General features: G+C 35.0%; 1 pseudogene; it reads left to right on the top strand.

Annotated features, from left to right (window-relative positions):
* Nucleotides 1–3: 3 nt before the first annotated feature.
* Nucleotides 4–8976, top strand: LOC129076314 (60S ribosomal protein L36a-like; annotated as a pseudogene).
* The last annotated feature ends 3862 nt before the right edge of the window (nucleotides 8977–12838 follow it).

Below are 12838 nucleotides of genomic sequence, written 5' to 3' on the forward strand. Positions count from 1 at the left end.
GCCATGGACTTAAAGCTCATAGCCAACAGCCACCCACCCCTGGCCCCAGGTTCCACCGGGTTCGAGTGCCACAGTGACAGCAGCTGCATGCGGTATGTGCCTGGCTACCTCCTGAGTTACCTCAGGTGTGTGCTGTGCTTGCGGCCAGGCTGCCAGGGCTCGCCTGGAGCATGTGGGAACTCAGGTGCAGCAACTGAGATTAAAAAATTTAGTGAGCGAAAATGGTAGTAATGAAAATGTAATTTGGGATCAGTTCCTGACAACACCAAATACTGGCCAGGATGTAGAGCAACAGGACCTCTCAATCAATCGTTGGCAGGAATGCAAAATGGTACAGACATTTTGGATGACAGTTTGGCAGTTTCATTTCTTTTTATTTTTTAAGATTGATTGATTGATTTTTAGAGAGGGGGAGAGAAACATCAATATGTGGTTGCCTCTCACACACGTCCCTACTGGTGACCTGGCCTGCAATCCAAGCATGTGCCCTGGCTCGGAATCCAATGGGCAACCCTGTAGTTGGCAGGCCAGCGATCAATCCGCTGAGCCACACCAGCCAGGACTGGCAATTTCTTACAAATCTAGACATACTCTTGCCATGTGATGCAGCAGCCACACTCCTTCGTATTTACCCTGGTGGACTGAAAGCTTGTGTCCACACAAAAACCTGCATGGAGAAGTTTATAGTAGCTTTATTTATAAATGCCAAAGCCTGGAGGCAACCAAGATGCCTTTCCAGTAGGTGAATGGATAAATGGTGGTACATCCAGACAACAGAATATTAATCAGCACTAAAAAGAAATAAGCCATTAAACTCTGCAAAGCCATGAAGGAACTTTAAATACATGTTACAAAGTGAAAGAAGTCAATGTGAAAAAGCTACATCATGTGTGATTACAACTATATGACATTCTGAAAAGGGCAAAACTATGGAGACAATTAAAAAAATCAGTGGTTGTCAGGAATCAGAGGGAGAAATGAAAAGACAGAGCAGGGAGGATTTTTAGAGCAGTGAGACTATTCTGTATGATATTAGAAGTATGCGTTAGTTAAATTACACATTTGTCCAAGCTTATAAAATGTATACCAGGAGTGAACCCTAATGTAAACTTTGGCAATAATAATGTGTCAACTGAGGTGCACTGATTGTAACAAACATACCACTCTCCTGGAGGATGTTGGTAGTAGGGGAGGCAGTGCATATGTAGGGGTACGGAGTATATGGGAACTCTGTGCTTTCTGACCAGTTTTGCTGTGAATCCATAAGTGCTTTAAAAAATAGTCTATTAAATAAAAATCAATCTGGCAACAGTGAAATATAAGCCAGGTAAGGAACTAAAGTAAGAGAAATCAGTTAAGAGAGTACTGTAACACTTTAGGGAAGAGACAATGACAAGCAGTAAAAATGTTGGCAGTAGATACAAAAGTATTCTAAAACAGTATTCAAGATTTTGCATGTATATATAAAATCTCGGCTACTAGATATAACTATTCCAGATCTTTCTGTACAAAGGAGGTATTTTCCCCAAATCAACAATGACAAAACAAAATAATTTTTTAAACAAAATATCTTGGAATAACTTTTTCCAAATTTACATGAAAAATATATGCAGTGAAAATTAAATAATACATAATAAATCACTTCCATGTTTTAAGTAGGAACACTTATTCCTAAGAAAATTTTATAGCTTTATTTCAATTGAGACACTATAATAATAATAAAAGTATAACTTTATACTTAGTTTTCTTATACATTATTTGAAATACCTATAATTAAGTACTACATCCTTACTGAAGTAATGGTTTAACATTTTAATAAATGTAAATTGCTATCAGTTTGAGGAAAGTCTTAATTTCCTATTGATCTTGACAAACTACTCCCAGGAAACTACAAGCATTGCAAAGTAAATATTGAACCCTTGTTAAAAATCAGTGTAAGTGACCTACTCAGTGTGGAGAGATTTTTTTTTACAATGACAACAAAAGAAAGTTATTTTTCTGAAAGTAGAAAAATTAGTCTCATCTTTTCTTCAGGCTTTAGAGGAAAATACTTCTCTGCAGATATCAGCTCAGACTTTGGGTCTAAGGAAAAAAACAAAGTTCATACTTTTACAAAAATTCTTTTAGAGCACAAAGACCATTATACTATTAAAAAGTAAAGGTTAATTTAAAAATAACATCAGATGAAAACATGTTTTAACAGCAAGAAAAATGTAACAGAATCACTAGGCTCAATCTAATGCTGTACCTGTCACTGTTACTATGAATATACAACTCTGTAATCTCAGTTCCTTCTCTGTCAGATGAAAGTGTTCATGTCCTCTACACCACCGCTGTCCAGTAAAACTAACTACAAGAATGGAAATATCGTATTGTTTTGCTGTTTGATATGGGCTATTGAAACTTGAAATGCTGCTACTGTGACTGTGGAATTAAATGTTTTGTTTTAATTAATTTTGAAAGCTCCATTTGACTAGTGTCTAAAAAACCTTCTACACCATAAAAATTACTTTTACCTAAAAAAAAAATTACTTTTACCTTGTGCTTTTCTTGCTCTGGTCAGCAAATACAAAGCTGAAACCATGGAAGAGGAAAGGACTTCCATTATTTTTAAAAACAGCACAGCTTTCAAGAAAAATATTGTACTGCATTTGTAAAAATCAGAATTGGAGGTTGGAACTTACAGAAATAGATGAAGAGCAGGATTATATAATGTTAACTCTGGAAAACTTCTCTAGGTTTGTTTAATTCAACTGTTCGGAAAAAAAAAATTAACTCTTGTAGTTTATTTAATCCCTAGCATACTCTCTCAAGGAAGAGTACGTAAACAATCAGTATTTGTTTGCATTATTAACAAATAGATTCCATCTGGAAAGGTAGAATAATTTGGTCAATATGTCATTTTCTCAGCAGATTTAAACTTAGTCAATTTTCTTAACTCAAAATGACACAGAACTAAAGTATCCAAATTATTTTCAAGACTCCTATTTTATATAGCTCGTACTTAAAAAAATATTGACAGATACTAACACAGGTGAACACTCAGTTTTTTTTATATTTCTAAAAATTTTGTATAGCATATATATTTTTTTTTTGCTAATAAAAATAAATGTTTTACATAAGACCCAATATCACCATTTAGAACTTAAAAATATAAAAAGACCAGCCAACTTAACAATGTTTTTATCACACACTTGGATTCTTAGCAGGGTGTGGTGGTAATTTGCTTGGTTTCTATTAAAATAATAATGGTCAAAACAACTGAACACTTACATATTAAATATAGTCAAATGAACATCTCTTCTCATCTCATCCCTGCCAAAAAATTACAAAATAAGCTCCTAACAAAATATCACTGACAAACATTTATTTTATTAGAACAAATACTTCCTTGATCAAAATTCAAATATTTCAAAAATTATCAGCATTAGGCCTGGCTAGGTGGCGCACTTGGTTGGAGCATTATCCAGTACATGCGCACGTGCACACACACAAAGATATATGAACGAGCCCTTGCTGTTGTGGCTCAGTGGACTGAGTGCCATCCTGTAAGCCAAATGGTTGCTGGTTTGTTTCCCAGTCTAGGGCACATGCCTGGGTTGCAGGCCAGGTCCCCAGTAAAGGGAGCACCAGGGACAACCACACATTTTGTTTCTCCTTCTCTTCCCCTCTCTAAAAATAAATAAATAAAACCTTAAAAAAACAAAAAAACAAAAAAACCCAACTGAGTTGAACGCTTTTTAGGAAATCTTTCATTAAAAAAAAAAAAAAGTTGTGGGTTTGATTCCCAGTCTGGGCACATAAGTTGTGGGTTCGATCCCCGGTCAGGGCGCTCACAGTAGGCAATTTATGTTTCTCTCTCACATCAGAGTTTTTCTCTCTCTCTCTTTCTCTAGTCAATAAAAACATATCCTTGGGTGAAGATTTTTAAAAATTATCAGTGTTAGCCCTGGCTGGTGTGGCTCAGTGGACTGAGAGCTGGCCTGCAAACCAAAAGGTTGCTGGTTTGATTCCCAGTCGGGGCACATGCCTGGGTTATGGGCCAGGTCCCTCGTGGCGGGTACGTGAGAGGCATCCACACATTGATATTTCTCTCCCTCTCTTTCTCCCTTCCTCCTCCTCTCTCTAAGACACCTAGGTCTTTAAAAAATAATAAAATTAAAGAATAAAAATTATCAGTGTTAGCTATCCTACAAATTTTTAATAACAAACAAAAATGTTCTGTCCTGCCACCCCTAGTTTAAGATTCCTATGCACCATTTTACGTGTCTTTAACAGCTGAGTTTGGTAGGGAGGGAAGTGTGGCAGGCAAAGGCAGAGAAAGAGACTATTTACTTATTCATGTATTTATTTACAATCCTTACCTGAAGATGTTTATTTATTTTAGAGGGAGAGGAAGGGGGTGGGGGGCGGAGAGAGAGAAACATCATTGTGAGAAAGAAGTTGTCTCCTTTGGGCGCCTTGACTGGGGATTGAACCCTCAACCTAGACATGTGCCCTGATCAGAAATTGAACCTGTGATCTCTTTTTCTTTTTTTGGTGTCCAGAAGATACTCCCACCAACTGAGCCACACAGTCAAGGCAAGGAACTTTATTTATTTATTTTTTTTTTAAAAAAGGAGTAGCTAATAAATATATCCAGCTTTTATTCCTGACTCTTCAGAGCTCTCAAAGAGAAGATTAAAGGCAAAGGTCTGTTTTTCCTCGATTTATTACAATTCTCTTAGATTTATAAGCATTCACTAATTTTTAATACTTCATTTAATGCCTTAAAAAACTTGAGACACATTTAAAAGTATGTGAATTTGGGTTTTTCAGATTAAAAATAACCAATAATCAATACTGACTAAACAGTTAATAAAAGACAAAAGAAAAAAAAGAATGTGTTCATTAAGAAAAGCATGTAAGTACAGCACCCTGAAGGTTGAATAAGTAGTGAGGCAAATCTAGCAAAGGAAGGGGCGCAGATGGTGTAAGCCTCCACAGAGTAACCTCTAGTAATTTACTTAACTAAATGAAAGATTGAAAAGGTTCTGCACTGGCTTTAATCAAATATGTAAGGCTGTCTTACTTTGTGTGTCTGCTTGCTAACTCTCTTTCCCTCTACATATCTTTAAAACTCAATTAGATCCACTCCTCTATGGGCAAAAAAGGAGACAGAAGTTGTAGAAAAGCAAAAGATCACTAATGAATGACTCAGTCTTACTTTATTCTCTGTGAGAAGTGAAATAAATATATGAAATCTTGTAAGAAGGCAAAGACTGCCTTTTACCCTACCAAAAATGCATTGATAGAATAATAGTAAGATCAACATTAGCTTAAAATATCTTCAACAAAATTAAATAAAAGTATAATTTCTTCCAGGCAAGTGTGAATTTGTCTAACTAGTATGGCCAGCTCTTTTCTTTTAATTATAATAAAGTAATGAAGTCTAATGTTACTCTCCAATATAGTCAGTGGGTAAAGATAACAACGCATAAAGCACAGAACTGAAATATTGTTTTGCTTTACTATAATTTAAGTATGTTAAATAAAGATATAAATCTAAAACACCCTCATAAAAATATTCAATAACAATGTAAAAACCATCTTATCAAAGAAATAATGGCAAAAGCTTCCTGGAAAATCCTTTAAAATTTATTTATCTAAACAGCAAAACTGTCTGGAAATACTTCTTTATAATTAATGTCACACTTTCACCAGTGAGTTTCTCCAGTCTCCTAAATTGCAAAGTGAAGAATAATTAAGACAATGGGGTTATGTTTAAATAAGAAAAAAAACAAAATCAGAAATTATTGAATTCCATTATTTTTATAAGAAAAAACAAAACCTAAACAGATCATGAGGTTCTCTTAATAGAAAATACTCCTTACATATTACTTCTAGCAGAGTTATAAAATTGGGTTTAATTTTTTTAAAAAGTCGAATAATTTAAAAATTCAATTAACAAGCATAAAATGTTCTCAGAGGGAAAAGAGAAATGAAAAAGGAAAGGAAATGTCAGAGAAAGGTAGGGAGAGAATATGAATTTCCAAACTGTATGTTACTTAACATTCATCTCAACATTTTATATACTAAAAATTAATCACATTATTCATTTGCTTTAGAAATTAACAGGACCTTCTTCAGTTCCTTCCAAATGCCATTCTTCCATGAGGAATTAGTCCAAACTGTATGAATATTTAAAATTACATACACTGACCCAACCATCTGATTAACTTAAAACAAAGGGAAGTAATTTGAAAAAGTATTTGATAGGATTACAGTATAAACTAAATATTTATAATTCCATTCTATTACAAACAGTACTTACAGGATTCTGCCCACATCCCAATACTACCAGGTTTTCTTTTATTTTTTATTTTTTGGCCTTAATTCATTTAAAGTTAGAAAACTACCTCATTCTTTTAAATAGCCGCACCATTTTCCACAGTATGAAGTTTTATAGCCATTCATATGTTGAGGGACTTTTCAGTTGTTTCTTTATTTTTTTTTTGTCTTTTTATATTATAAACAATACAAAAAAATAGGTGGGAAAAATGAAATGAGGTAGAAGAGAAAGTGAGAACAGAAACATGGAGGGAGGTTAGGGTTAGAGAAAAAAATACAACATGATGACAAAAATAATCCCAGTATATCAATTGTAACAAAGATAGTAAAAGTTTTCTAAAAAAAAAATTCTTTCTGACAGGTTACTATGTGCCAGTTTCTCAGGGCCTAGAAATAAACAAGACAAAGTCTTAGCTCTTCTAGAGCTAAGAATATTGAGAAGTATTTCTATGAATAAATGACATGATTCAGTTAAAAGTTAGAATTAATTTACTTATCAAATGGATTATCTCTCCTTCTTTAAAAATAAATTCATCTTCACTACTACCTTCATGGACAAATAACATTCTACAATATTCCCTAGCTAAAAATGTAAATAATGTAGTTAATATAAATTAATTCTTTCAAGAAATACTTGTCTTATTTTGTGCAAAGAAATGTACATTAGAAGATATTAAAATGACTTCAATAATTTCAGATAATACTATATGTTGAATTAACAATTTCATTAATCATTTGTTCAAATAGTTACTAAGAGCCTACTATGCACTGGGCACAGTTCTAACTGTGTGTAGGGGGTGAGGGGTAGAATATCACTGAACAAAGCATATTAAAATCCTTGACCTTGTGATGCTTATATCCAACAGGATTTAATAATCTAATCAAATAGAGCAAGGCTCATAAGTGTCTTTAACAAATCTAATAATATATTTGAGCATGTTTCATTCCTACTATGAAAATTTTATTCAAACACTCAAAGTTACCTTTAATTTTACCCTCAGTGTCTGTTTTTGTTATCTCCATACTCTGAGTTCTGGATCCTAGGGATTAGATGATTAAAGGCTAGAATAGAGGATGACATCAACTATTTTAAGTTAGAATAAAGGTAATACTGTTAAACGAAATCTCCGTTTACCGTTATCCAACTTTCTTTAATGGTACTTACAGCCAGGTTAATAATGTGACTGAAAACTCTACCATGAAAAAGAGAAAGATCTCAAAATCTACGTAGATAGCTCAGGAATTCTAACTTTTATAGCTCCCTAGTTTAAGGATAATAAGTATTCTCATACCCATAATACAGTACTCTAATTTTAGAAACTCTAAAATATTGGGTTGGCCAAAAATTTCATTTGGTATTTTCCATAAAATGGTTCTAGTAGTGCTTAGTTGTGTTTAACTTCATTCAAAACAATTTTATGAGGTTGTATTGTGACAGCTGTCATGTAAGTATGCATTAAAAAAAACAAACTTATTGGAGTTCCAAGATGGTGGAGAAGTAAATTAAAGCTACACTAACTTCCTCCCAGGACCAATCTGGAATTATAACTGAATTGTAGAGAAATCATCTTGAATAACCAACTGAACATTAGCTGTAGAGAAGTCTTACAACCACTGACAGAAGAAAACACTTCAGCACAACATGACTGGTATGGAGTGCAGAGGAGACTCCAGAGGGTTGGCTGGGCTCCCACAGGCAGCACCTGAAGTGCCGGAGGGATATTTCAGTGGCTGGGGGTGGAGGTCCTCCTGAAAAGTGTGGGGTCTAAACTCTAAGCCAGGCTCCCCAGCCTACAGCACCAGAGCCAGAAAGGAATCCAGATAACATCCAGCTGTGAAAAGCAGCAGGGGTTTTGTCAGCAAGTGAGAGACAGCTGGAGATGCAGAGAGCCTTTTAAAGAGCCAAAGCACAAAATTTCATTTGCAGCCACTTGGCCTGGGGACTAGCAAAGGGAAGGCAGAGCAGACTGGAGATGCTTGAGGAGAGTCTGGGGTTGGTGGCTCTGGGGAGAGAACTTAGGGAACATCCACCAGAATCCATGTGCTGAGTCACCGCCCCCCCCCTTAGTGCAGGAGCCATCTCTTTCAGGCAGAGCACTCCTCTCTGAATAGCATCAGCCTGAGGGGAAGCAATAGCCATGCCCACCAGAATGGGCATGGCTATTGCCCATCCTGTGGTGCTTAAGCCTGACTGCTAATTACAGATTGATTATATTAACAACTGATCACATTAATGGCCGAGAAGTTTAACATCTAAGGCAGAAAATACAAAGCAGCAGCCAAAATGTGAAGGCAGCTTTCCATGCCATTAGTGCTCTCACAAACATTGTGAACTTTTCTAAAATCCACCAGACTTTCTGTAAGAAGTGTGGTGAGCACTAACCCCACAAAGTAACACAGTACAAGATGGGCAAAGATTCTCTGTATGCACAGGAAAAGTGACATTATGATAAGAAGCTAAGTGGCTATGGTGGGCAGACTAAGCCAATTTTCCAAAAAAAGGCTAAAACTACAAAGAAGATTGTACTGGGGCTTGAATGTGTTGAGCCCAACTGCAGATCTAAGAGAATGTTGCCTATTAAGAGATGCAAGCATTTTTAACTGGGAGGAGATAAGAAGAGCAAGGGCCAACTGATCCAGTTCTAAGCTTCATTTTTTGTTTTAGTATGTGACAATAAAATCTTGAGGATATTTTAAGAAATAAAAAATAAAGTGGGAAGACAAAGAAATAGATCCCAAATGAAAGAACAAGAGAATTTTCCAGAAGAAGTTGAAATTGATCAGATAGAGAGTTTAAAGTAATGACTACCAAGATATTCAACAGCATGAAAAAAGACATAGAAACAATAAAAAAGGATCAGTCAGAAATAAAAAATGCAATATCTGAGATAAATAATACACTGGAAGGAAGAAACAGTAGGTTAGATGAAGCAGAAGACTGCATCTGTGATTTGGAAGACAAGGTAGAAAAAAACACCCAGGTAGAGCAGCAAAAGGAAAAAAAGAATTTTAAAAAATGAGGAGAGCATAAGAAATATCTTGGATGACATGAAGCATAACAACATCCACATCATGAACATACCAGAAGGAAAAGAAAGTGAGCAAGGGATTGAGAACTTATTTGAAGAAATAATAACTGAAAACTTCTGTAATCTGGTAAAGGAAAAATATCACAAGTCCAGGAAGCTCAGAGAGTCCCAAAGAAGTCGAACCCAAAGAAGTCTACAGTGAGACACATCATAATTAAAATGCAAGGCTTAAAGCAAGGAAAGAAACTTAAAAGCTGCAAGAGAAAAGCAGGTAGTTACCTACAAGGGAGCACCAGTTAGACTGGTATCTGATTACTTGGAAACATTTCAGGCCAGAAAGGAATGGCATGAAATACTCAAGGTTATGAAGAGCGAGGACCTACAACCAAGGCTTTACCCAGCAAGGCTATCATTTAAAATTGAAGGAGAAATAAGGAGTTTCTGGACAAGAAAAAGCCAAAGGACTTTGTTAACAACAAATCAATACTGCAACACAGTTAAAGGGCTTGGAAGGAGGAGGAGGGAGAGGAAGAGAAGGAGGAGGGGACAGAGGGGGGGGGGGGGGAGGGGCAGGAGGGAGAAGGAGAAAAAAGGAAAAGGAAAAAACCCAAAATATACACACAGACTAAAAGTAAAGGGTTGGAAAAAGGTATTTCATGAAAATGGAAAAGAAACAAAAGCTGGGGTAGCAGTTCTTATAGCTGACAAAATAGACTTTGAAACAAAGACTATAGTAAGAGACAAAGAAGGACACTACATAATGATAAAGGGAACAATCCAAAAAGAGGTTATAACCCTAGTAAACATTTACACACCCAACATAGGAGCACCTAAATATGTAAAGCAAATCTTGATGGACATAGAAGGAGAGCTCAATGAAAATATAGTCATAGCTGGGGATTTTAAAACCCCATTGATTTCAATGGATAGATCTTCCAGGCAGAAAATCAACAAGGAGACAGTGACCTTAAATAACATACTAGATCAAATGGATTTAATTGGTATCTTCAGAGCATTTCAACCTAAAGCAGCAGAATATACATACTTTTAAAGTGCACATGGGATGTTTTCTAGGATAGACCACATGTTAGAACACAAAGCAAGTCTCAATAAATTTAAGAAAATTGAAATCATACCAAGCATCTTCTCTGACCACAATGTTATGAAACTAGAAATCAACCACAAGAACACTGAAAAACATGTAAAAACATGAAAGCTAAATAACATGTTACTAGACAATGAATGGGTCAATAACAAGATCAAGGAAGAAATCAAAAGATACCTTAAAAAAAATGAAAATGAGGACATAAGAATCCGTAATCTGTGGGACACTGGGAAAGCAATCCTAAGAGAAATTCATAGCATTACAGGCCTATCTCAAAAGGAAGACAAAGCTCAAATAAAAAATCTAGCTTCACACTGAAAGGAACTAGAAAAGGAACAACAAACAAAGCTCAATGTGAGTAGAAGGAAGGAAATAAGATCAGAGCAGAAAAAAATGACACACAAAAAAATCAATGAATTCAACAGCTGGTTCTTTGAACAGATAAATAAGGTTGACAAACCTTTAACTAGACTCATCAAGAAAAAAAGAGAGGATCCAAGTAAATAAAATCGAAAATGAAAGAGGAGAAATAACTTGATACCAAAGAAATACAAAGAACTGTAAGAAAATAGTATGAACAAATATATACCAACAAACTGGACAACCTAGACAAAATGGATAAATTCCTAGAAACATACAGTCTTCCAAAAATAAATCAGAAAAAATCAGAGAATTAGATTGAAGCCATAATTAAAAAACTTCAAACAAACAAAAACCCTGGACCAGATGGCTTCACAAGGGAATTTTACCATTCTGAGAAGAACTAACACCTCTCCTTCTCAAACTATTTCATAAAATTCAAGAGGAGGGAAGGCTCCCATAGTTATTTTATGAGGCTAGCTTTACCCTAATTTCAAAACCAGATAAAGACAACATGAAGAAAGAGAATTATAGGCCAATATCACTGATGGACATAGATGCTAAAATCCTCAACAAAATATTAGCTAACCAAATACAGCAATGTATCAAAAAGATCATACACCATGATCAAGTGGGATTTATTCCAGGAATGCAAGGATGGTACAACATTCACAAATCACTAAATGTGACTCACCACATAAACAAAAGAAATGATAAAAACCACATGATCATATCAATAGATGCAGAAAATGCATTTGATAAAATCCAGCACCCATTTATGATAAGAACTCTCAACTAAATGGGAATAGAGGGAACATATCTAAACATAATAAAGGCCATATATGACAAACCCTCCCTGCCAGCATCATACTCAATGGGCAAAAACTACAAGCACTCCCCTTAAGATTGGGAACAAGATAGGGATGTCTACTTCCACCTCTCTTATTCAATAGAGTACCAGAAGTCCTAGCCACAGGAATCAGACAACAAGAAATAAAAAGCATCCAAGGTGGAAAGGAAGAAGTAAAACTGTCTTTATTTGCAGATGACATGACACTATACATAGCGAACCCCAAAGATTCTACCAAGAAGCTACAAGAACTGATAAATGAATTCAGCAAAGTAGAAGGATACAAAATTAATATCCAGAAATCAACTGTATCTTTATATGCCAATAACAAACTAATAGAAGAGGAAATTAAGAAAACAATCCCATTCACAATTGCTTCAAAAAGAATAAAATATCTAGGAATAAACCTAACCAAGGATGTAAAAGACCTGTACTTGGAAAATTATAAGAGAGAGAAGAAATTAAAGAAGATACAAATAAGTGGATGCACATACCATGTTTATGAATAGGAAGAATTAACATTATTAAAATGTCCATACTACCCAAAGCAATCTATAGTTTCAACACAATTCCTATCAAGATTCCAATGATGTATTTCACAGCACTAGAAAAAATAATTCAAAAATTTATATGGAACCAAAAAAGACCCTGGAGAGTAACAACGATCTTGAAAAAAAAAGAACAAAGTTGGAGGAATCATGCTACCTTATAGCAAACTATACTACTTTATTATATTATGCTTTATAGCAATATAAAGCATAATAGTCCATAGCAATCAAAACAGCCTGGCATAAAAATAGACACATAGATCAATGGAACAGAATGGTGAGCCCAGAAAGAAATCCATGTATTTATAGTTAATTAATATTCAACAGAGGTATAGCAAGCACATACAGTGGGCTAAGGATAGTTTATTCAATAAATGATATTGGGAAAATTGAATAGATATATGCAGAAAAATGAAACTAGGCCACCTTCTTACCCCACACACAAGAATAAATTCAAAATGAATCAAAGACTTAAATGTTAGACCCAAAACCATAAAAATCCTAGAAGAAAACATAAGCAACAAAATCTCGGGCATTGCTTGTAGAAGTTTTTTATCAGATATATCTCCCCAGGCAAGTGAAATAAAAGAAAAAAATAAACAAATGGGGCTTCATT

Source organism: Pteronotus mesoamericanus, unplaced genomic scaffold, assembly GCF_021234165.1.
Source record: "Pteronotus mesoamericanus isolate MK-2021 breed Mesoamerican mustached bat unplaced genomic scaffold, CSHL_Meso_final contig_59, whole genome shotgun sequence".
NCBI classification, from domain to species: domain Eukaryota; kingdom Metazoa; phylum Chordata; class Mammalia; order Chiroptera; family Mormoopidae; genus Pteronotus; species Pteronotus mesoamericanus.